The 23,460-nt window shown below is 35.3% G+C and overlaps 1 protein-coding gene across 50 annotated transcripts in view; it reads left to right on the top strand.

The window, feature by feature from the left end:
- The window catches only part of NUMB (NUMB endocytic adaptor protein), a 179,911-nt gene that overhangs the window by 74,420 nt on the left and 82,031 nt on the right, over positions 1 to 23,460 (top strand). For 30 of the 50 annotated variants that reach the window (XM_070513997.1, XM_070513976.1, XM_014835638.3 and 27 more), the window contains one exon: positions 11,778 to 11,862. The exons of the other annotated variants lie outside the window; for them this stretch is intronic. The gene's annotated coding sequence lies outside the window, so the exon portion shown is untranslated. The remainder of the gene's footprint in view (positions 1 to 11,777; positions 11,863 to 23,460) is intronic. 50 annotated transcript variants of the gene reach the window in all.

The raw sequence follows: 23,460 nt of genomic DNA, 5'->3' as shown, positions 1-23,460 counted from the left end.
TTCGCTTAATAAGCTGTAGCCACATTATCTCCTTGCTATTCCTCTAGCACACTGAACATAGTTCTGCCTCAGAATCTGTGCACTTGGTGTTCCTTTGACCTGGAGTGCTCTCTCCCACCTGTCTACTTGGGCTTGCCCTCTCACTACTCAGTACCTTCAGATCTGTCTACTCAAGTCTAACCTAATAATATTAAAGCCATCTCTTACCGTTATGCTTAAAAGAGCCTCCTCTTTCCCACCCAGCCCCCAACCCCAACCCTCTTTCCTCTTACCCTGCTTGATTTTTCTTCATATTACAATATATTATATATTTTTAAAATTATTTTTACAGTCTCCCCAATTAGAATACACCACCAGAAGGGTAGGGACTTTGGTTCGTTCTCTGCCTTATCTCTGTAGTCTAGAAGAGTACCTGTCCTGCAATTGGTTTTCAATACGTAATTTGTTGAGTGAATGAACATATGTTTTCTGGTTCAAATCACAGTGTTTTTTTACAAACTGCAAAAAAAAAATCATTCTAGAACTAAGTTAAAAAAGCAGCACTTAGACATTTTTGTCTGATATAGGAAGAGGAAATAGTAGTATTTTGAGATACATTTTGAATAAGATTTAGAAACATGGGCTGTTTGATAGTTCAGGTGGGTGAGTTAATAACTAGGTAAAATACTTTATATAAAGGGCAAACATATATGGTTCTATTGCCCCTTGATCCTGGAAAGAAGTCTTTTTGGCCTGTTATAAGTATACTCTTTGGGTCTGGTCACTTTTCTTTTTTTTTTTGAGGAAGATTAGCCCTGAGCTGACATCTACTGCCAATCCTCCTCTTTTTGCTGAGGAAGATTGGCCCTGAGCTAACATCTGTGCCACTCTTCCTCTACTTTATATGTGGGACGCCACAGCATGGCTTGATAAGTGGTACATAGGTCCATGCCTAAGATCTGAACTGCTGAACCCCAGGCCACCAAAGTGGAGCACACAAACGTGCTACGCCACCGGGCTGGCCCCACATTTTTTTTTAGACAGACTGTTTTTTAGGTTCACAGCACACTTGAGCAGAAAGTACACAGAGTTCACATATTTCGTCTGCCCCCACATAGACACAACCTCCCCAACTATGAACATTCGGCACTAGTGTGGTGTATTTGTTAGAAGCAATGAACCTACGTTGATATATCATCATCACCCAAAGTCCGTAGTTTACATTAGGGTTCACTCTTGATGTTGTACATTCTGTGAGTTTTGACAAATATCTAATGATAGGTATCTAACATATCACACAGAATAGTTTCACTGTCCTAAAATCTTCTGTGTTCTCACTGTATATCCCTGAAAACCCTCTAGCCCCTGGCAACCACTGTCACTCTTTTTACTGTCTCCATAGTTTTGCCTTTTCCAGAATGTCACAGAGTCGGAATCATACAGTATGTAGCCTTTTCAGATTGGCTTCTTTCACTTAGTAGTATGCATTTAAGGTTTCCGCATGTCTTTTCATGGCTTGATAGCTCATGTCTTTTTAGTGCTGAGTGTTATTCCATTATCTGGATGTATCACAGTTTGTTTATCCATTCACCTACTGAAGGATCTCTTGGTTGCTTCCAAGTTTTGGCAATTATGAATTAAGCTGTTGTAAACAACTCTGTGTAGGATTTTGTGTGGATATGAGTTTCCAGCTCCTTTGGGTAAATACCAAGGCGGAGGGATCGCTGGATCATATGGTAAGAGTATGTTTAGTTCTGTAAGAAACTACCAAGCTATCTTCCAAAGTGGCTGTACCATTTGCATTCCCAGTAACAATGAATGAAAGTTACTTTTGCTCCACATCCTTTCCAGCATTTGGTGTTGTCACTGTTCTGGATTTTGGTCTTTCTAATAGGTGTGTGGTAGTATCTTATTGTTGTTTTAATTTACAGTTCCCTAATGACACATGTTGAACATCTTTTCATATGCTTATTTGCCATCTGTATATCTTCGTTGTTGAGATATCTGTTCAAGTCTTTTGTCCCTTTTTAAATCGAGTTGTTAATTTTCTTATTGTTAATTTTAAGAGTTCTTTGAATATATTTTGGATAACAGTCTTTTATCAGATGTGTCTTATGCACATATTTTCTCCCATTCTGTAACTCGTCTTTTTATTCTCTTGACAGTGTCTTATGCAGAGCAGAAATTTTTAATTTTAATGAAGTCTAGCATATCAATTATTTCTTTCATGGGTCATGCCTTTGGTCTTCTATTTAAAAAGTGGTTATTATACTCAAGGTCATCTAGGTTTTTTCCTATGTTATCTTCTAGGAGTTTTAAAGTTTGGCATTTTACGTTTAGGTCTGTGATCCACTTTGAGTTAATTTTTGTGAAAGGTGTAGTCTGTGTCTAAATTCGTTTTCTTTGCATGTAGGTGTCCAGTTGTTCCAGGACCATTTGTTTGAAAGACTGTCTTTTCTTCATTTTATTGCCTTTGCTCTTTCGTCAAAGATCAGTTGACTATATTTATGTAGGTCTATTTCGGGGCTCTAAACTTTAGAATGAGATTGTAAACATCCATGAAATAACTTGCTAGGATTTTGACTGGAATTGCATTGACTCTGTAAATCAAGTAGGGGAGAATTGATACCTCGACAATATTGAGTCTTCCTGTCCGTGAACATGGACTATCTCTTCATTTATTTAGTTCATCTTTGATTTTGTTTGTCAGAATTTTGTAGTTTTCCTCATGTAGATCTTGTACATATTTTGTTAGATTTGCCCTAAAAATTATATTTAAGTATTTAATTTCAGGGGGTGCTAATGTAAATGTATTGTTTTTAATTTCAAATTCCACTTGTTTGTTGCTGGTATATAGGAAAGTGATTGATTTTTGTATATTAACCTTGTATCCTGCAACCTTTCTATAATTGCTTATTAGCTAAAGGATTTTTTTGTTGTTGTTGATTCTTTTGAATTTTCTCTGTAGACGATCATGTCATCTGTGAACAGTTTTATTTCTTCCTTCCCAATCTGTATAACTTTTATTTCCTTTTCTTATCTTATTCCATTAACTAGGACTTCCAATATGATGTTAAAAAGGGAGTGGTGAGGGGAGACATCTTTGTTATATTCTTGATCTTATCAGGAAGGCTTCTAGTTTCTCACCGTTAAGTATGATGTTAGCTGTAGGTTTTTGTAGATGGTTTTTATCTAGTTTAGGAAATTCCTAAATTCCTATTCCTATATTCCTAATTTACTGAGAGTTTTTATTAATGATGTTGGATTTTGTAAAATGCTTTTTCCCACATCTGTTGATATGATCGTGTGAGTTTTCATTTTTAATCTGTTAATGTGATGGATTACATTAAGTGATTTTCAGATGTTGAGTCAGCCTTGCATACCTGGGATATATCCCACTTGGTTGTGGTGTGTAATTATTTTTATACATTGTTGGATTTGATTTGCTAATATTCCTGCTCACATTTTTATTAATAGTTTGGTTGGACTTCTTCATGGCATGCTGATCAAATATTGTGTTAAAACTTTGAAAAATAGTGTATATGTTGGATGACAGAATTAAAGTCCAGTTGTTTTCCGCTGTAAGCTGTATTGGCTAAATCTAGCAAGATAAAATTTAATACATGTTATGTAAAGATTTTTTTGAGAATCAGTTTAATATGCACAGTTGTGACACAAATGCCTGGGTTTTAATCCCAGCTGTGCCACTTAGAAGCAATGTAACCTTGAGCGAATTATTTAACCTCTCCATGTCAATTTCTTCATCTATAAAATGGTGGTAATGATGGTACTTATCTCACAGGGTTGTTATGAAGTATGAAAGAAGTAATTCACATAAGGCTTTTAAAACAATAGCTGACACACAGTAAAGGCTGATTAAATATTACTATGATTATTATATAGTTCTGCACTTAGGTTCTAACAAACTTCTTGTCTAGGATTTGAGGGATATGACTTAGTACAACTGAGAAAGATTAGATATCTTAGTCTTTTGCTGATTGTAGACTCAGGAAAGTGATAGTGTGATTTGGATAGGATAAAAGTTTATGTAGTTTAAAGGTCTAAAAGAGGGATTAACAGCTCTGATATTGCCTGTACCAATTTCCCACTAAAATAGTTTGAGGAAAAATAAAAATTTAATATTTCTGAAATTGAGATTGTTGGAAAGCCCTTTGCCAGAATTTAGGAGGAATATTTAATTAACTACAAAATAGAGGAGCTGAATTGAGAAAAACCAACCTAAACATAGATTTTGGCATAAGATTCTGTGAAAGAAGGATGGGAAATGTTTCATGTCTTTCTTCCCGATGGCCTGTCCCTGGACCTGTAGACACAGGGTTAGCATCAACTAGAAAATTGGGCTGCTCCTCTCTCCTAATGACTTTCAAACTTCAATTATTTACGTAAAAGGAAACTTTCCTTTCTCAATGAGACCTAAACTAAACACTATCTAATACTGCAGCCATGTTCCTTCTCCCTGACCCTGATAACTTCTGAACCTGTTTATCTTTTTGAATTTTTTCCATAACTTTTATCTTTTAAAATAACTATGTAATTTACTTATGTTTATAGTTTGTCTCTCCCACTACTAGAATTTAAGTCCCATGAAACTTTGTTCACTGAAGCACCTAGAACAGTGCCTGGGACAGCATAGACATTCAGTAAATACTTGCTGAATGAGTTGAATGAACAAAATCTTAGGCTGAAGCCCAATATAACATACCAATAAAAGCGTAGCAGCTCTAATTGAAGTCAGGGTGGAAACCTGGAGTTCTACCCACTGGAGTTCTACCCATTGGGTCCTGCCCTTTTCCACTTCGTGGCATCTCTGAGGAGCACAGTTTAAAAAACATCTTACAAGTAATGATCTGTGATGTTGCTGGAGTAGGGTTCACCCATTTCATTTTATCCTTCTTTCTATATCTAGAGGGCCTGAGTGGAGTGATGGTGAATACATGTAGTTGTCTACGAGAAGGCTCATTTCTTATGGGAAATATACTTCCTAAACTATATAGCTCTATTGCAACTTCTGGGAGAGAGAACCTTAGTAGGAATGCATATGCCATCAATTCAAAATATCAGAGAACATTGCCGTGCTAATGGTTTAGATACTAAAGAAGAAAAAAAAGAAAATCAGTAAAGATGGGGATAAAACCCTAAAATATAAACAGAAAAAAATGAACCTGTGTTTCAAATGAATAAGATAACCACACGGAAGGAGGAAAGATAGGTACCCCAAATAACTTTTGAGGATAGTATACTTTCAAACTCAAGATAAGAAAGAACTACAGTCATGTGCCACATAACAATGTTTCAGTCAACAGAGGACTGCATATACGACTGTGGTCGCACAAGATCAGTACCATAGAGCCTAGGTGTGTGGTAGGCTATACCATTTAGGTTTGTGTAAGTACACTCTATGATGGTCTCACAATGATGAAATCACATAATGATGCATTTCTCAAAACATATCCCCATTGTTAAGTGATGCATGGCTGTATTAAAAAATAACAAACCCTAGTTTGTAGGGTGGTTTTTTGTAATGGTATGAATTGGCAATTTTGAAACTATTTTCTATCTCTTCTAGGACTGAACAAACAAATAAGTGTATTGAAGATAATGGGAGACAGGTTTTTCATTGTTGGAGAAGGGAGTTTTATATATGGAAGAGAATGCTAAAATGAACTCTGTGATGTTGGATTTGAATTGGAGGTTATGAAGTCATGGTTGTTAATATTTATTTATATAAAAGTAGAGAAATATATGTACATGCATGTGTACATTTATATATTTTTCATATAGATGTGTGTATATATGTATACATATGTAATTGTGTGCATATGCATTTATGTATGTATGTGTATTTCAGCTTTGTTTGCCAAAGGGGCCTAGAAGCAGTTACTTCTGCCACAACAGTGAACACAACTAACTCCAATTTGTTGATTTCTAAACCATTCTCCGTTAACAGGAAACCAGAGCTCTTTGGAGAATTGACTGATCCCAGGAAGAACTGGTTATGAGCCTGGAATGTATTATTGTTTCAGAAAGTAAGAAGGTAGTCAAAGAATGATGAGGACAATGGCAGCAGGAATGAGCGCCAGTTTGGAGAAGCTTCTACTGGTCAAATGAATAATGATATAGATTATAATCTATATAGATATATAGTTATAGATTATATCCATTGAAAAAATAAGAACCTATGGGTCCAGACAAATATAAATAAAGGAATGAATAAATAATTAAGTTGGAGAGAAGAGAAAGTTCTTCCTTAAAATGGCAAATAAATGTAGAACTGTTAGAATTAGAAAATGACTATTTCAGAACAATTATAATAGTACTTTCACACGAGAATCACCTGCAGGCACCAAACTATTGGGTGAAAGTTTGAGGGACATGATATTTACGTAGCCTCAAGATAATTCTCCATGAAGTATTTATTACAATGAGAAAAACGGTAACTTTACAGTGGAGAAATCTGGCAGATACCACTCAACTAACTGATCAAAGTTAGCATTACTGGTAATAGAAACCACTAGCATCTTGCAGCTTCTGATATGATGCAGTGAGAAGGACACAATGTTACTTTGTTACATTCCTACAAAAAAATGCGTAGCCTGAATTTAAACATGAGAGACCATCAAATGAATCTAAATTGGGGGACATTCTACAGAATAACTGTTGTGTTTTCTTTAAAAATATCAGTCTTAAAAGACAAAGACTGACAAACTGTTCCAGATGATAGGATTCTAAAGAGACATTACCATTACCACTAAATGCAGTGCATGACCTGAATTGGATTCCGGACTGGGGAAATCAATAGATTTAAAGGACTTTTTAAGGCAGTTAACGACTTTTGAATATGGACTGTAATTATATCATAGAAAATTTAAACTTTGATACAATACTGATTTGGTTAGCTGTACTGTGGTTATCTGAGCAAACCTCCTTGTTCCTAGGAAAATACTTGGAAATATTGAGGGCTAAAATGGTAGTGTCTGCGACTCACTCTAACTTGGTTCAGAAAAAAATGTGTGAGAGAGAGATAATGGGTAACAAAGCAAGTAGTGTAAAATGTAAATAATTGGTGGTATTTGCAAGTTTTCTGTAAGTTATATAAAGATAAAAATTTACCAAAAAATTCCTAAATTAAAATATTCTTTTCATATGTCTGATTGTGATTGAAACAACTTGAAGGGGACAAAATATTATTCTTATCCTTTAGAGAAAGTGAAGTAAAGCAGCGAAGGAAATGCTGATCAAACAGAAGAATTCCAAATTGTTGAGATCCAGAACAGAAGGACTTGATTGTTTTTTATCTGGAGTACTGTCAGGGTTTAGTAACCTTAAACACCTCATATTCATTTCCTTAAACATTTATAAAATGGATATTTTAAGGATATCCTATATAACTAATAATTTTTCTTTAAAAAGGGTGCTTTGTAAAAACTCGATGGCCTTTGTTCTAGACAGGTACTTTTACAAATTTATTAAGAAAATTTGAAGGCCATTTTTGCAATTATTTATTAAAGGGGGATATTTTTGGGGGGATAGAAGTTCTTTATTAAATCTTTGAGCTGTATACAGTGAACATACAGTCATTTAAATAATTATTTTTACGTAATAAAGTCATTCTAAATTATATGTAATATTATATATAAGATATAATTTCTGTTATTAGACTGGTAACATTCATAAAAACTCACCTTGGTAATAATATTGATGAGCTGTTTAACAAAATTATCCTATAGGATTTTTGTAAAATATTATTCCTATTTTTCCTTTTTAAAAACGATTTTCAATGCCACAACTAGATGGACCCACAACTAAAAGTATGCAGCTGTCTACTAGGGGGGATTTGGGGAGGAAAAAAGCAAAAAAAAAAAAGATTTTCAGAGGCCGGCCCACTGGCGCAGCGGTTAAGTGCGTACCTTCTGCCCTGGTGGCCCGGGGTTCGCCAGTTCAGATCCCAGGTGCAGACATGGCACCATGTGGCAAGCCATGCTGTGGTGGGTGTCCCACATATAAAGTAGAGGAAGATGGGCACAGATGTTAGCTCAGGGTCAGTCTTCCTCAGAAAAAAGAGGAGGATTGGCAGATGTTAGCTCAGGGCTAATCTTCCTTGCGGGGGGTGGGGGGGAAAGATTTTCAGATTATATTGCTAAATCACCCCCTCAAAGAAACGGGTAACCTTAACACAAATAGATATATTACTGGTAATGCAGATATTGATAGAAATATTATTTATTGTAAAATTATTTGATTGAGATTCTAAAGACAGCAATAGTGACAGTTTAACTTGTTTTGACTATTAAAATGCCAGGTATGAATGGACATAATCACTCTTTGGTGGTAACAAGAGTTCTGGAATAATGCTACTTACTTTGCAAATATTTGAGTGCTTGCTATGTGCAAAACTCTGTGCATTGTATAGTAAGAAGGATGAGGATGAATCAGATATGTTCTCTTTCCTCAAGTAGGCAGTTGAACACAAGATAGAAAATGTTAAGTGGCATGGGCAAAATATAGTTGAACTGGCAGGGGAGATAGATGAGGTGGCTTTTGAGCATTACTTTGAAGGAGAGGTAGGATTTGAGTATGGAAGAGATGGCAAAGGAAAACATTCCAGGTAGAGGGAACTACGTGGGTGAAGGGAAAGTGTATGTAGGACTACCAGTAGTATAACTTCATTTTGATGAGGGAAAAGGAAAAGAAGGGAACTAATATTTTGGGAAGGCATCTTTTCTGTGCCAATTCCTGTACCTTTGTTTCTTATTTAAACCTTACAACAACTTTTATGATCTAAGCGTTACTATTCCTTTTTTATAATGAAGAATTGAGATTCCAAAGTAAGTTGCCTAATTTCACACACTGTTGAAATAGGAATTTTAATTGAAGTTTATCTTAATATTATGCTCTCAGCTTTTATCAAGAGTTGATTAAGAAAACCCCACAACTTTGTGAACAATGGAATACCATCCGAGAGAATGAATGGATTATATCTGTGGGCAACAGTATGGATGAATCTCTTATACATGATGTTGAGTGAAAGAAAACAGACACAAAAGAGTACATATTGCAGGATTGTTTTTTATAAAGTTCAAGAATAGGCAAAACGGGCTGGCCGGTGGTGCAGTGGTTAAGTGCGCACGTTCCACTTCAGCAGGCCGTTGTTCGCCGGTTTGGATCCCCGGGTGCAGACATGGCACTGCTTGGCAAGCCATGCTGTGGCAGGCGTCCCACGTATAAAGTAGAGGAAGATGGGCATGGATGTTAGCTCAGGGCCAGGCTTCCTCAGCAAAAAGAGAAGGATTGTAAGCAGTTAGCTCAGGGCTAATCTTCCTCAAAAAAAAAAAAGGCAAAACAGATTTATGATTTTAGAAGTTAAGATAGTCAAGATAGTGGTATCTTTGATGGGGGCAAAGGGGTAGTGACTGGAAGAGGAGTTTCTGAGGTGAGAGTAGTCTTCTTGCTTTGGGTGTTAGTTACATAAGTGTGTTTCTCTGTGAAAAGTAACTGGGCTGTACCTACGACTTGTGTGCTGCTTTCTACATAGATTATACTTCAATAAAATTTACAAAAAGAATTTTTGTATCTTTTGTAAATTTATTATGAAACACTCGGTTTTAGTGTCTTTTTCGTAAAGATCCATATGATAAATTCCTCTTTCGGAGGTAGAAACAGATATGAACAAACAGTCTCCCTTTTATTTGCTAGGTCTACATAACTTGTTTCACGTTCCTTTGTGTCTTGCCTTAATTCTTAGAGCTAATTTTATGCCCAGTTGCACTTTTTTAGGGTGTTTTTTTTTTTTTTGAGGAAGATTAGCCCTGAGCTAACATCTGCTGCCAATCGTCCTCTTTTTGCTGAGGAAGACTGGCCCTGAGCTAACATCCATGCCCATCTTCCTCTACTTTACACGTGGGACGCCCACCACAGCATGGCATGCCAAGCGGTGCCATGTCCGCACCCAGGATCCGAACTGGCGGACCCTGGGCCGCCGAAGCGGAACGTGCACACTTAACCGCTGTGCCACCGGGCTGGCCTCTTTAGTTCTCTTTTTAAGTTGGATAAGTGAATGAGTGAATAACCTCAGTTTTTCCAAGTGTTGGTTTTTTCCTCTTAATTTTTCAAGTTTCTTAGTATAAAATTCTAAGCTAGTTTATGGAGGTAAATGGCAATTGAAGACATGGCTATTATTATCAACTCCTTGTTGAAAATATTTTCTTAGATTTATTTAGTACATTTTCATTTTCCACCTTCCATCTTAATACAGTGATGTGCAGCATACTGATGTTTCAGTCAATGACAGACCGCAGATATGACGGTGGTCCCATGAGATTAGTACCGTATAGGCTAGATGTATAGCAGGCTATACCATCTAGGTTTGTTTAAGTACACTCTGTGATGTTTGCACATTGACAAAATTGCCTAAGGACACATTTCTCAGAATATATCCTTGTTTTTAAGCAACAAATGTCTATAGTAATTAAGAAGCAATATGCACCTCTGTAATAACACGAGGAAAGCTTTTTAGTTTAAATTGTTTTTATATTCAGAAGTTAAGGTTGTTAGAATCCCACTTTTCAGATGCTGCATCTTCTATGAAGTAATTCCTCTCAACTCAGTGATCTCATTCCCTCGTAAGGACATAGCAGTTTGTCCTTAAAACATTCGCAGTGTTCCATCGTGTAGTTTTTTTATATTGCCTTCTCTGATTGTGAAAACCTAGGGGTTAGAGATTATGTCACTACTTTTCTGTATCCCACCTAATAGTGAGTAGTATTGTGATTCTACTGCACATGGTAGGTGCTCTCTAAGTATTTTATCTGAATTGTCTTATTAAATTAAAGGACTTCCCAAGTTCCTTGTTTCTAACTTTGTATACCATTTCATAGCTTAATTTTGCTTGTGTGATTTTCTCCATAAATCAGAGATCTTTAATATGCAGCGGAATATTCTCTTTGTGAGCATTTTCCATTTTGAAAGCTAAATCCTAGTTCTATAATTGTAGTTCTGTAATATTTACCCTTTTAGCAGCCATGTATTTTCTTTGGGGACAGGAAGAAATAGGCAAAATAAAAATACAAATTCCAAGCAAATAGATTTTTAACATTTTGCAGAACTACTGTTTGTTACAAGAAAATGAGTAGAATTTTCAATTTTAGTTCATATGAAAAGGGGGATACAGATATGATTGTGCCATTAAACATGGAGATGCTCTAGGTTATTTTAAATAAATTGCCTTGTGTTCCTATGTCTCTAGGCCCATTTTCTACCCTACTTTGATGACATGTCTGTTTCTTTCTGTTTTCCTCTTATAAAAATTCCTTCCAACCAATGCTAGGAATCGATCCTCCTTGACACAACTCCTCCTCTTCTGGGCCCCTTGAATACTACTAGTCTTAGGAGATGTGTGGAATGGGATTTGTGGGAGTTCTTCTCAACAAACAATGTCTTATCTGTTTGTCTCTTTCTCTATGTATATACAGTATTTTATATTTCAAAGATCCTGTAATTTACCTCTAGCCATTTGATTTTTATCTAGGGGAATTATTTGTTATGAATTAGAGGGGATCGTGATTCTATGTTAGTGTGTGGATCTAGTTGCTGTGGTGACTTGAGTGGTCATCTTCATTATATCATAATACAGTCCTCTTTTCTGGGGGAAATGAATAACTTCCTTCTCCTTTTATTTTGTGTACCTGTATCTTGTTTGGAGTTACTGTATCAGTGTAATGTAGCAGTAATTGTGTTGCTAACAACAACTTTGTGAGATGTTTATTATTCTCATTTTACAGATGAGGAAACTGAGGCTTGGTGAAGTTACGAAACTTGTCCAAAGTCACACAGCTTGTAAAGGGCACAGCCAAGATTCAGAGCCAGGTCTGTCCAACTTCAAAACTCTTAATCATGGCCATGAAACTTTGAAATAGATGTGAAGTATCAACATATGATAAGTTGTATTGATGTTAATGTTGCTTAACTGTTGTTTAACTCTTACTGATAATTTTTTTAATAGTGAGATTTTTGTCCATAATAATTTCATGTATCTTTTAAATATTGTGGAAAGCAGTATAACATGGTAATTGAGGGTCTGGGCTCTGGAGACTAACTACCTGGGTATGAATCCCTAAGCTTCTCCACTTACTTGTGTGACATTGGGAAAGTTGCTGAACTTTTCTGTACCTCAGTTTTCCAATCTGTAAAATGGTGATAGTAATATTATCCGCCTCATAGGCTTGTTGTGAAGATTGAATGATTTAATATGTCCAAAGCACTTATAACAGTGCCTGGCACACAGTAAGCATTCAATATTAAATATTAATATTATCATCTCCTAGCAACTAGTAAAACAGATGGTCATTATTTCTAATTCTCTGTTAGGAAATTTGAACAAAGCAAAGTTTAAGCAGCAATATAAGATATCACAAAACATACATAATCAAAATTAAATTAGAATAAGTTAGACCTGAAGAAAATCATACATTTGATCCACTTGAGATCTGTTGTAAAGCAGACTGGGCAATTGCTTATAGGTCTCACGTGTTGAAGGGTATTTTATGTATAAGGACCACACATAGGTCCACTAGAGGTACCCTTTGGGCCCAGTGTGATCATTGTATTATGAATGTGTTTTGTCTGTTTTCCTTTTGTAAATGCAGTTTGTATTCAGAATAAATGTCTACATTTTTAGGTGTTTTTTTTTTTTTTCTGAAGAAGATTTGCACTGAGCTAACATCTGTTGCTAATCTTCTTCCTTTTTTGCTCGAAGAAGACTAGCCCTGAGCCTAACACCTGTAATAGTCTTCATTTATTTTGTATGTGGATCACTGCCGTAGTATGGCTGACTAGTGGTGTAGGTCCGCATCTAAGATCTTTACCTGCAAACCTGGGCCGGCACCTTAGGTAGCTTTTAAGGAGGTGATGTTGTGGTAATCTTCACAGATAATTACCAAGAACCAAACGCTTATGTGTTATGTAAAATGTTGGCAACATTTCATCACTTACAGGAGCGGTTATCACAACTGACATTGTGATGAATATGTATACTCATTGATCGTTGAACCAATGGACCACAGCACATTCAGTTTAGAACTTAGCCAAGTGCCGATCAAGTGCTCTTCACTCATACTTGTTCGTTGCAGCTATCAGAATTCCAGAGTGCCATATCAACTATTACTACAATAATTAGTAACTAAGTTTATGCCAATTGCAAAAATATCCATAAGTGGGAGTAAATTGAGTCATTATGCAAAAAATCAAAAGCTATTATTAAAAAATGTGACTTGCCTTGTATATGAGCCCAAGATCCGTGTAGTTTTTAATCTATGCATACGTTTAATTTATTCTCTATTTTTATGATATTGAATCTTCTATCCTTGGACGTGGTATATTTTTCTAGTTATTTAGATATTTAAAAATATCTTTCAGTAAGGCTTTTTCCTTTTTCTCCATAAAGATCTCTCAGGTCTTCTCTTAGATTTAATTATTATATACCTTATTTCTTGTTACTATTGTAAATAGTGTATTCTCCCCCCCCACCCATTTTCTGTTTGCTGATAAAAGCTTTTTTTGGTATATAGATGTATGTTCAGTCATCATACATCATACTAAGTTGTTTTATTAAACTGTTGGAAATGCAGATTTTTTCCTCCTTTCCAATGCTTACATCTTTTCTTTTATTGCCTTTCTCTGCTAGTTAGGATTTCCAGTATTCAATACAAGTGCTAATAGTGAGCATTCTTATGTTTCACCTAATTTTTAAAAGGAAGTGCTGCTTGTATTTTGCCATTAAGAATAACGTTTGCTACGGATTTTTGATACTCTGTAGATGAAAGACATTTCTGTTGCAAGTTGGCTAAGATTTTGTGTTTGTGTGAAGAATAAGTATTGAATTTCATCAGATGCTTTTTCTGTATTTGTGAGATGATCATATGATTGTCCTCCCTTATTCTGTTAATGTGGTGAATGACCTTTATAGATTTACTAATGTTGAATTACCCTTGCATTGCAGGAATGAACCCAACTTAATCATGGTGGGCAGCTTTTATATACAGTGGATTTAATTTATTAATATTTCATTTAGGATTTTTGTATCTATGTTCATGGATGAAATTGGCCCATAATTTTTATTTCTTATATTGTCTTTATTTGACTTTGGTATTCTGATCATGCCAACCTCAAAGAATGAGTTGGGGACTAATCTTTTTTTTCCCACCTCTGAAAGAATTTATATGAGACTGGAATGATCTGTTTCTTGAAAGTTTGGTTAAACTTCTGTCTAGGCTTAGTATTTGAGGTGGGGGAGTGTGGGCTTAGTATTTTTAGGAGAGGTATGTATTCAGTTTTCTAAATGGTTTTATTTAGGATTTCTGTTTCTAGTTAGGTCAGTTTTTTGGAAGTTGTTTCCTTTTTTTAGCAACTGATCCATTTTGTCTGGATTTTTAATTTTTATTTTTTTGCCGAGGAAGATTCACTCTGAGCTAACATCCATTACCAGTCTCCTCTTTTTGCTTGAGGAAGACTCACCCTGAGTTAACATCTCTATCGGTCATCCTCTATTGTATGTGGGTTGCTGCCACAGCATGGCTGCTGACAAGTGGTGTAGTCCGCGCCTGGGAACCGACCTGAGGCTGTTGAAGCAGACATGCACCGAACTTAACCTCTAGGCCATGGAGCCAGCCCCATTGTCTGAATTTTTAAAGTATTTAGCATAAAGTTGTTCAAAGCATTGTTTTTTATTTTTTTAATTTCTTCTAAATATTTCTCTCCCTCTTTTATTTCCAGTTTTTTTGTGCCTTCTATCTTTTTTTCTTCACCAGTCTTGCTAGAGGTTTTATATGTGGAATATATATGTGAAATATATATATAATATATATTTCCTTAGCCTTATCAAAAAACCAGTGCTTGACTTTGATTTTCTCCATTGTATGTTTTCTACTTCATTAATTTCTAGCCTTTCTCCTTTCTACATTTTTTAAGTGAAAAGCACAATTTAACATAAGGACACTGGGGTATATCTCAATTTCCAGGGACAGGATTTCATTAGGCCTTAAGAACAACTGGAACCAGGGGCTTACAATGCTACTAGGACCTTACTTCATCCTCTTTCCTTTATGGGTCTGTTTCCTTCTCTCTTGCTGTCAACTGGCTTTTCTGCTCTTCAGTCTACATGGCAAAAAATGGTGACAGTGAGCCTCTGAATCTGATGTCAATTCCAACTTTGTGTGCTCTTGATTCCTCTAGGGATTTCAGATTTTTCCATCTGGGTCACTTTCTTTCTGAAGATATTTTTTCTTTAGTATTCTGTTTAATGATATTTTCTGTAGTAAACTGTTTTTTGTCTGAAAGTGTCTTTATCACCTCATTCTTGGTAGATATTTCATTAGGTATAAAATTATGGGTTGGCAGTTGTTTAGCCATTGGAAGAAATAATTCTACTCCCTTCTGGTTTCCATTGTTACTATTGATAAATCAGCTGCCTAATAGTTGTTCATGTGAGTGTATCTGTCTTTCTTATCTCTGGCTGCTTTTGCTCTTTCTTTCTTGGTTTTCTGAGGTTTCATATGCTGTGCCTAAGAGTAGATTTCTTTTCGTTTATCCTGTGTGAGATTTTGGCCATGAACTGCTTGTTTTCCCTGGAAAAAATGTTTGTGGGTATTCTTTGAGGCCCAAGAAGGAAGTGCATTGCTTCAAGAGGATTTAACTTTATTTTTTTTCCAAGATACCTCAAGGCACTACAGTTTGGCAACTAAATTCATCCCTTGAGGTTTTGGACCACCCAAATGGGGTGGATTTGGGTTGCAAATAGGTGTGTGGGCTTGCTGTCTTTACAGCCTCTTCGGAATCCTTGTTCTCTTCTGTAATAGGAAGACAAATTTTCTTGTCGTCCTTTAAGGATGAGATGTAGGAATGGGTGGACTAGGTTTACTTCTGGTTCACTCTTTCTCTTCCTGAGGTTGAAACTTTATGGGAGTCCCAGCTTTACAGAGAAAGGGTCTCCTGTTAGATTTTTCCATGTTGGGTGGGTCTTGAACTTTGACTTCTCTTCTCTCCCAAGAAATCATCAAAGCTGAAGCTCAGCTTTTTGAGATAAGCACATATCTATAAGACTAAAACAGTTTCATTATGCCACTTATCTCTGAGTTTCTGCTTTCTCATAGATTTTGGTCTGGTTATTCCTTTAACATCTTGTCAGCTGTCTAATGCTTTTAATATTTTTTGAAATAAAATTGTATCCATCACTTTTAGTTGTTCTCAGTGAGAGAACTGGGTGAATAATCTAGCCTAAGGTGTTACTGGAAGTGGTATTTTATTCTAATTTATTTGGGTTTTCTTTTTCTGGTTCCTTCAGATAGAGGCCTAACTCACCAGTTACTAGCCTTGTTTAAAATATAAGCATTTAAAGCTATACATTTATAAGTAGCTCATGAGGTTTGAAATGGAGTGTTTTCATTATTATTAGCTATATGTATTTAATTTTAATATGCTATTATGATTTTCAGTTACGTTTGCCTCTTTAAGTTATGACCTATGATCCACAAGTCAGAGTTTTGAAATATGTGGATTTTAAAAGATTTCCTTTTGTATATTTTACTTGCCTTTCAAAAAAACCAGGATTTTCCATTTGGGTTACAAAACAAGATTCAACTAGGTGCTCTATACAAGACACACAAAATGATTTAGAAAAACTAAAAATAAAGGGTTAGGTGAAGATATACAAGGCAAATGGAAACAAGACAGCAAGGGGTGCTCTGTGACCACTCTTTTCAGTGGCTTTTTCTTCCCTCCCTGATACCAAACTTTAGTGAATAACCAATACTCCATATCATTGAGACTTTTTGAGGTTCCTGGAAGACTGATTTTGTGTTAATAACAGAAATGATAATTTTCTTTTTCTTTCTTTTCCTCCTCCCCCTTCTTTGCCTTGTCTTCCTTTCCTTTCTCCTCCTCTTCTTTCCTTCACACTTAAACTTCTGCAAAACTGGGAAACATCTCTCATATTGAGGTACATCTTACTATTGATATTTCACAATGAACAATTATTAATTAACTATTGCTTTTGGCAGCGTTTTTTTCTTTTTTAGTGGAACATAAAATAATGGTGTCTCTTGCAATTGATGGTGTCTTAGCTTTGATAAAATATACATTTTTACCTACATACCATGAGGCTTCATTCCTCTCCATCCCCTACTTGAAATGCCCTCTTTTTGTCTCTTCCATCCTATCCTTATACCATCCAAGACCTTACAGGAGGAAATAATCTATTTTCTTATCCTACCTCCTATTCTTCAAGCACCTAGCACAATACTTTGTTGGACACATGGTTTTATTTAATCAGCAATTAAAGGAACTGTGTAGGTGTAATGACTCATAGCACAGGCTGTGACATATTTATATAGATGACCGATGTTTTAGCTTCTTGGTGAGAGGAGATTAATACCTACATTAGTTAAGATTACTTTAGGTAGAACAGAACCCAAAGCTTCCTGCATTAAGCAAGTTAGAGAGTTTATTGGATGGATGCTTAGTCATCTGATGGTGTTTGAGAAAGAGTTTAAGCAGTGAAACACAAATGTAGTTAGACAACATAGAGCAATGTGAAGGAAATGAAAAGAGTTGTACAATAAAGAATTATAGACAGTGGTATTTAGAAGGTACATTTAGAAAAGGTACAATTAGGTACAATTTAGAAGTGAAGCCCTCATCAATGAGATGACATTTAGATTGAGACTTGAAGTATGAGTGAGTGACAGAAGTTCTCAAAGGGTCTGAGAGAAAGCATTTTAGACAGAGGGAAACAGCAGCCCCAAAGTAGGAAAGAGCTTACAGTTAACTGAAAGGCATAGTTAGGGAGAGTACTCCCTCAAGGTAAGAGAGGCAGGCAGGGGCTATATACCTTAATAAGCTAACATTTAGTGAGCAGATTTAAGATACATTTTATGTCTTTTGTTGATGACTTGGATAAGGGGAGAGGATTGTGAAGGAAAGGAAGGAGTCAGATCAGAGAGGGCTAAGGAATTGGAGAGATGATGTGTCTAGATAATTTGTGAAGTTACTTGTCATTAAAGGGATACAGAGCTGTTTTAACCTTCTCATTTCTATAATTTATCCAGTAGCATTTCTGTCTCTGTCTTTTAAATTCTTGGAATCAAATACATTTTTATTCTAGTCTTTATCTTCAGATTCCAGCATCTTTTTCTCATCCCACACTTGGCAGATGCTTAGAGGAGGAAAGTTGGTGTAAAAAGTAGGCTAGCATTCTCAGCAGTTCTGCCCTTTTTCATCAAGATGTTCCTTGCTAAATCAGTCCTTGCTATATCAGAGCAAAACCATTTTGTTCTATAAGTAAAGGTTTAATTCTTGAGGGAATACCATCCTAATGAAGTCAGTCTGTGTATATGTGTGTTGTAGGGTTAGAGGTGATGGTCATGTATATTTTTATCTAAGTCTTAACATGCCTTAAAGGGTAAAGGTAAGTATGGCTGAATCCTGAATTCAGTTCACCAGTTGTTTTCTCAATTAAAAGGCAGGTGATCAACTAAAAGATAAAATTTGTTGTGTAACTGAAAGAAAAACCTCTCAGAAGAGGTAGCTTTTTTTTTTTTTAATGTTTTTTACATATATTTGGGTTCAGCTTTTGAAACCACTTTTGACTGCAGTTTTAAGTAGACAGGGTCTCTCCTCATTTTATGAAGCTCTTGTTTTCCATTATTATCTTTAAGGAGTGAATAAAGAAGCTATGTATCAAAACAAAAGAATTTTGTGGACAAGATGAATAGAAAGATAAAAACTAGTAAGGCAGAAACCTAAAATTGAAGTCAGATAATAGATAAGGATCATGAAATACTGTTTAAATCAGTGGTTCTTAACTTTTTGGTAGCTCCAGGATCCTTTGAGATTCTGATGAAAGTTGAAGAATTTGGCCCTAGAAAGTGTACAGATACGTGTACATTCAGATTTGTACATAATCTTAGAGTATTGCTCAATCTGAAGAGCCCATGGGGTATGCGATGCCCTGGTTGAGAACCACGTGGTCTAAATGGTAATCAAGGCTGAGGAGTATATGCCTGGAAAGCTTCCATATTCAAACTATGACAGTGTTGTCTTCTCAAATACCAGTTTTTAGGACAGCCACGACTTAATTTGTTGTTGTTTTTAAACCTTTGGTCTGACAGCTAATAAAGCAAAATAATTTTTAGTTTTAGCGATTGAAATTTGTTCTTAAAATTTTTTCTTTGAAAATGCCATAGATGGCAGAGTTTTCTGAAATAAGGCAATGCAGTAGCCTAACATATGTAGCCTAGTAATAAAAAAAATTGAACTGAAATATAAACACATTTCAAATTTACTGACACCTAGGTTTATACAGGAGCTGAATGAATGTTTCTTTTGAGAAGTAGCTTTAAAAAGAAAAAAAGAAACCAACCCTATGTTCTCTCTACCTTTCCATGAATCTGTTTGTAAATTAACTTCACTGACTGTCAACTTTAAAATGAATTTTATTAGTCCTGTAAGTTAAGTATCGGACCTATTTATTTTACTGTTGGTGATGAAGCTGTACTTTGTTGTTGTTCATTTGGCCCAGTGCCTAACTGGAACACTGAGCCAGTGACACAACTTATAATAAGTTATAAATTGTTTCCTGTTAAACAAATTATGCCAGTTAGGCCAATTTTTAATGTAATCCAGAATTCTTAGGATTCATTGGTTGAGGAGAGGATTGACTAGGTGACTTGCCTCTGAATCCTTTGGCCATGCTGAGAGTCTAGAATTCCTTACATTTTTTCACTTACTTAACTTGATCAAATAAAAGGATTGTTTCTTCACGGTAAGTCTGGAAAGCAAGTTCCACATCATAAGAAATAATAGAAATCAAAGAAAGAACATTCAAAAATGAAATACTTTGTGCTTGAGGTATAATATTCTATTTCAATGTGATGATGATTTAATATGGCATTTTTAGCTTAGATTTTAGTGCGTGAACAAATGATTCTTTTTTTGTTTTTTGAGAGGAGGGGCGTATGATCAGTCAGTGCAATTTTTCCTTTCTTGTAACTTTCTTGTAACTTTCCCTGTAGAATTCTAGGATAGAAGTGTGATGAAGAATACAGTGGGATTGTATATATTCACATTCAACCTTGTTTATTCAGAAAATGGTAAAACAAAAGTGAGAATTAAAAACAATTTAATTAAATTTAGGTTCTCTCTGCTATTGTACTTGAGTTTCTGCTGTACAGTGTTTTTATGCCTCTCATAGTGTGAGCATGCTGTGTGGTTCTAGTGCTAGATAGATATTTTCTCACAGCAGAGCTCCTAAATATAAGCCAGCTACTTCAACTGTGTTCGATTGAAAACAGCAAACTGTTCATACTAGAAAGAATCCCTGGCTGTGTTGGATTTGTTGAAAAATATTGTAGTACTGTACTTAATGGATGATTTAAGGTATTCACAGTATAATTTTGAATTTATGTGATTTCTCCTTTTAGTGCTATCTTTGGAACTTAACCCTGTGAGATTAGAGTCTCTTGGAAAAAGAAGTTTAGCTAATTTAAGGAAATTTGTGAGTTTATGATTTTTTTTTCTGATATTCAAAATGGGACCCATGGTTTTATATTTTAGTTTATATATTGTTACATTGGAACCAACTAATAGTGTTGTAAAAATGAGAGTAATTTTACCATTTTGCCTAAGTTTGGTCTCTTTTTTGTTTTCTTTTTTATAGGGAAACAATCTTAAGTGTCAGGGTCAAGTTTCCTGAGTGTGTCTTGTATATCTCCTATGTATATGAAGTGTGTGCTGTGGTTTTTGGGTTCTTTTTCTGATAGTGAATTTTCTAAGACATACTCCTGTCTTGTCTGCTCTTCCTTATAATTTATATATGAGAGGGGCCTAAAGTTAGAGGTAGAGTCGTAACTGTAGAACAAAGAGGAGCAAACAAGCATACTTTAGGGAGAAAAAAAAACCTCTAGAAAGAAAAGTCCCTGCTTCTCTAAGAATTGTAGCTCTCTAATGGCCCTTCAAAAGCCTCTGGTTCATTCCCGATTTGGCTGGACAGGCTAAATTTCAATAACTTTATTCTTTTTAGTAAAAGTTAGACTTCAATTTTGTAACTAAACGTGACTTATTTTTCTTACCCTTCGTTAGATGTCTCATAATTATGTGTGTGTATGTATTTATATTTCTATACTCCCCATCTCTATCCTCAGTTCCAAAAAGGATTTTAGGTGACTTGCTTTCCACCAATTAAAATTATAAAATAGTTGATATATACAAAAGAATATATGTAACATGTAGATTGAAGGGCATAATGAAATGAAAACTTGTGTATCTACTACTTAGCTTAAGAATTAGAACATTACTAAAACTTTTGAAGTCCCCATGTGAATCTTTCCTGATTATGTCCCCCTTTCTTTTTCCTCAGAAGTAACAGTCTTTAATTGTGTTTATCATTCTCTTGTTTTTCTTTATAGTTTTGCTAATTATATACATATCCCTACATATTATCCTGTTTAGTTTTGCATAGTTTTGAGAGGCAGTATAATGTTGGGGGACTAAAAGCACAACTCTGGCACCAGGCAGTTCTCCTACTTGCTAATCAGGTGATTTGGGCAAATTACATAACTTCTCAGTGCCTGTTTCCTCAACCTTGGAATAGAGATTAAAAACAGAATCTGCTTGATAGAGCTGTTTTGAGAATTAAATGAGTTGTTATGTGCAAAGTACACAGCACACAGTACCTGGTACAAGGCGAGGTTCTCTGAGTGTTAATTGTTGTTGGTATTTATATAAAGGAATCATAAGCAATTTGCTTCCCTCCTCCCTCAACAATATGATTGTGAGATTCATCCATATTGGTTGATATAGCTGTAGATCACTCACTTTTACTTCTTTTTCTCTTGATTGATTTATTGTTTTAGTTGAGGTTTTTAAATTGAGATATTTTTACCTCTGTGTTCATGGTATTCTAATGTGTGAATATTCTGTATTTCTCTCTTCTGTCAGTGGATAATTAGATTCTAGTGTTTGTTGTTATTTTATTGTTACAAACAATAAACAATGCTACACAGACATTTTCTTGCACACACCTTCTTGGGCACATGTGTAAGAGTTTCCCTAGGATATATACCTAGAAATAAAATTGCTGAATTGTAAGGGTGTGTGCATCTTTGACTTTCCTAGACAATGCCAAATTACTTTTCAAAATGGTTGCACCGGTTTACGTTCCTAAAAGGGTATGAGAGTGCCTCTTACTCCATATTTTATTGTCTGATTCTTTAATATTTGGTAAACTCATAGATGTAAAATGATGTATAGCGTTTTGATTTTCATTTTCCTGATTACTAATGAGGTTGAGCATTTTTTTCACGTGTTCATTGGCCATTTCTTTCCCTCTGTAAGACGTTTGTTGTATATTTTGGCCATTTTTCTATTGACATTCTATTTTAAACTGCTATTTAATTTGCTTATTTATTTTTAGAAATTCTTTAAATATTAGGCTACTCATATTTTGTTTATATATTTGGCATATATTCTCCTAGTTTGTAGCTTGTCTTTCATTTTCAGGTGGGTGATTTTTCACAAACCTTTACAGATTAGGGGGAAATTCTTTTGTTAGACCCATCTCTTGTTTGGGGTGAAAACAAAATATAGTTCCCAGAATCCTTAAACCGTACTTTTAAAAACTGAGACTTTTACAGTCTTCCTGATAATCCATGCCAATGTAAATAACCACTATAGAAAAAGTCTTGTATTGTTATAGAGTTACTGACCACAATAGCTCCTATTAAAGCCTTTTTTTTTTTTTAAGATTTTATTATTTCCTTTTTCTCCCCAAAGCCCCCCAGTACATAGTTGTATATTCTTCGTTGTGGGTTCTTCTAGTTGTGGCATGTGGGACGCTGCCTCAGCGTGGTTTGATGAGCAGTGCCATGTCCGTGCCCAGGATTCGAACCAACGAAACACTGGGCCGCCTGCAGCAGAGCGCGCGAACTCAACCACTCGGCCACGGGGCCAGCCCCTAAAGCCTTTTTTATATCAAAATAATTCAACTTTAGAACCATAAAGCAGACTAAATGTGCCACATTGATAAACCTTTGTTAGAAATTATGCTTTTTGTGCCACTAATTCTTGGTCTTTTTGGTTTTATGCTTTTCCAAAAGATAAGACCATTTCCAGCTTGTAGCTTACCATATGAAACATAATTATTGTTCTTAATCTCTATTAGAGAATTTTTGTTTATTTAAAGACATGATAGTAGTACACTTTACATGACTGAGCTGGCCACGGAAGAAGATTCTTTTAGGAATTTTAACCTCCTTAGTTGGTGAGTATAACAAATCAGATGAAACTGCTGACCAGTTAAGTGTTTTTTGTTTTTGTTTTTGTTTTTTACAGAGAATTCATTTAGAAAGGTTTGCTTTATTTGGAGTTTTATTTTGTCGTTCTTTGTATATGATGTTTTATAAGAACCACTTAGAA

This window comes from Equus asinus, chromosome 7 (assembly GCF_041296235.1).
Source record: "Equus asinus isolate D_3611 breed Donkey chromosome 7, EquAss-T2T_v2, whole genome shotgun sequence".
Taxonomy (NCBI): Eukaryota; Metazoa; Chordata; class Mammalia; order Perissodactyla; family Equidae; genus Equus; species Equus asinus.
The sequence above is the reverse complement of the archived record's forward strand: the minus strand, read 5'-3'. Positions and strand labels throughout refer to the sequence as shown.